The following is a 3,162-nucleotide window of genomic DNA, read 5'->3' on the forward strand; positions in this document are numbered from 1 at the left end:
TAAACCAGCCTACACTAATTGACATTTATAAATCACATTACCCAATAGCAGTAGAATATACATTATTTTCACGTTTCCAGTGTATTCACCTTTTTACTAAGATAAATTTATCAGGACCATAGGGTGAACCTCAGTAAATTTAATAAGCTTCAAATTAAATTCTGTTCTCTTTTTGTGAAGCAACCACATTAGAACTTAATCCAGACAGATCTTTAGAAACCCCCAAATATCTGGAAATTAAATAGCATACTTAAAATACTCATGAGTCAAAGTGATAATGAAGGGAAAAATTAAAAAATATTTGTGTTGAAAAAAAAAAAAGAAAGAAAATATAATCAATTAAGACCTGTTGGGAGCAGCTTTGAGGGTATTTAAAGGGACCTTTTTTTTTTTAAATTTTTACTTATTTATTACATATATAGTGTTCTACCTGCATATAACTGCTGCAGGCCAGAAGAGGGCACCAGATCTCATTATGGATGGTTGTAAGCCATCATGTAGTTGCTGGGAATTGAACTCACAACCTCTGGAAGAGCAGCCAGGGCTCCAGGGCTCTTAACCTCTGAGCCATCTCTCCAGCCCTAAAGGGAGCTTTGTAGTATAAAATATACAGAAGTGAAGGCTGACAAGAGGAAAGACTTGTAACTTTGATTCCTACATTAAAAAATTAAAATGACAAAGGAGGCTCAAAGTCAGCATAAGAATTCTAAATCTTGCAATTAAATTCACTCTAAAATGTAAGAAAACCGTTAAAGGAAGATTACTGAAAACAAAAGCTGATGGCTTCAAAGATCAATAAAATTGATAAATCTCTTGCCAGATTGACCAGGAGAAGAAGAAAAGACAAAAGCTCCAATATCATGAACAAGTAATTTTCAACTTGGCCTGGAATTCCTTCTGTAGCCCAGATTGACCTTGAACCCATGATTTTCTTTTTTCTACCTCTGGAGCTGGGCTTATGGGAGTGTGTTACCATGCCTGGGTCTTGCTGACATGTTTGAAAGACATTTTAGCTGGGTATAGGATTTTTAGAGTGCTAACTATCTTGGCTTTTTAAAGATGTTGTTAGGTCATGGTCATCCTTGCAAAGTTCTGGTAAGAGTCAGATTTGAGTTCTGTTGTTTTCGTGGTTTAGCTCATATTTTCTGTGTCTTTCAAGTGAAAGAAGCCCACCTGCCCCTGCCTAACCTAGCCCGTTATTAGATGCTCTTGAGATTTACTTATTTATATCTATAGCACCCTACTTTTAGACTCAGTGTAAATAACTTCTGAGTTCCTCTTCCTCCTCCTCCTCTTTCTCCTTCTCCTCCTTTTCCTCTTCCTCTCCTTCCTCCTCTTCCTCCCCCTCTTCCTTCTCTTCCTTCCCTCCTCCTCTTCCTCCTCCTCTTTCTCCTCCTCCTCCTCTTTCTCCTTCTCCTCCTTCCTCCTCTTCCTCCCCCTCTTCCTTCTCTTCCTTCCCTCCTCCTCTTCCTCCTCCTCTTTCTCCTCCTCCTCCTCCTTCTCTAGTCTTTCTCTAGTTTAGGGAAATACTCTTAAATACTCTTCTGTACCAGCCCTTCCTTATCCCTCCTCTTCTCTGGTCACTTTCAACCTTTTCTTCCTGTGTAATAAGTCTTAATTTATCTTGTATGTTCCTTGTTTTATCCTTCATTGCATTCTTTGGCAGGTTTTTCTTGTGGGTGAATTTCTGGATTATCAACTAACATTTTGGTTACATTGAAGCTACTCTCAAAATGGTCCATTGAGGGCTTGCAGGTCTGAGTGGAGCAGTAGCTGCTGGTTTCTATTCCACAGGGTGGGGTTCGTGAAAGTTGTCAAGAGTAGGGCCTACTTTAAGAGATACCAAGTGAGATCTAGAAGGTGGTGAGAGGGTAAAACTGACTACTATGCCTGGAAGCAACTGACAATCCAGGACAAAATTAAGTACAGCACACCCAAGTACAGGATGACAGTCCGAGTCACCAGCAGAGACATCATCTGCCAGACTGGGTATGCCTGTATAGAAGGGGACATGATAGTCTGCACAGCATACGCATATGAACTGCCAAAGTACAGTGTGACAGTTGGCCTGAGAAATTGTCCTGTGGCCTATCGTACTGGCCTGCTGCTGGCCCACAGGCCTCTCAATAGGTTTGGCACGGACAAGATCTAGGAAGGCCAAGTGGAGGTGACCGGAGGTGAATACAATGCGGAAAGCACTGATGGTCAGCCTGATGCCTTCACTTGCTATTTCAATGCAGATCTTGCCCGAACTACAACTGGCAATAAAGTTCTTGGGGCACTGAAGTAAGCTGTGGGTGGAGGCTTGTCTATCCCTCACAGTACCACACAGTTCCCTGGTTATGACTCTGAAAACAAGAAGTTCAAATGCGGACGTACGTGGGAGGCACAGCATGAGTTAGAATGTCACAGACTGCAAGTGATACCTAATGCAGGAAGATGAGGATGCTTATAAGAAACAGTTGCCTCCGTACATCATATATAAGGAATAACATAACTCCCCACAAGATGGAGGAGATGTACACAGAAGCTCATGCTGCTATTTGAGAGACTCCAGTCTATGAGAAGAAGCCCAAGAGAGAAGTGGAGAAGCAGAGGTGGGACTGTCCCAAAATGTCCCTTGAGCAGAGTAAAGATCGAGTTGCTCAAAAGAAGGCAAGCTCCCCCAGAGCTCAGGAATGGGCTATTAAAAGCAGCTAAAAAACCATTCATTGAATTTAATTTTTTCCTTTTTTTTTGTTTTAGTATTTATTTGCTTCTTTTAGTTTCTGACTTAGTATGTATTTCTTGTGCTTTTGCTTTGTTTTTTCTGTTTGTTTTGTCTTACTTTGATTTGTTTTATCTTTTTATCATCATCATCATCATCGTCATCATCATCATCTGACTGTCTTATAATGAGAGAGAGAGAGCTAGAAAGGGCATATATTTGAGTGAGTAGAGAGGATCTGGAAGGCGTTAGGCAAGGGAAACCATAATAACAATATATTATGTAAAAATATATTTTTAATAAAATAAAATACTGAAAAAATTAAACCACACACTCAAAAAAATTCAAATTGATTGTTAGAATTTCCCACCATGGTTTCAAATTCCTTGAAATATTATAAATTTCTATTTCCAAGTCTACCCAATGGCTCTATTCTCTATGTCCTCTGTTGTTGG

At 39.9% G+C, this 3,162-nt stretch overlaps 1 pseudogene across 1 annotated transcript; it reads left to right on the plus strand.

The window, feature by feature from the left end:
• The first annotated feature begins 1,941 nt into the window (after positions 1-1,941).
• LOC311607269 (large ribosomal subunit protein uL18-like) lies at positions 1,942-2,700 on the plus strand (annotated as a pseudogene). The gene has a single exon. The product of its transcript is annotated as a large ribosomal subunit protein uL18-like (transcript).
• The last annotated feature ends 462 nt before the right edge of the window (positions 2,701-3,162 follow it).

This window comes from Acomys minous (genome assembly GCF_964271855.1).
Source record: "Acomys minous genome assembly, chromosome: 10".
NCBI classification, from domain to species: Eukaryota; Metazoa; Chordata; class Mammalia; order Rodentia; family Muridae; genus Acomys; species Acomys minous.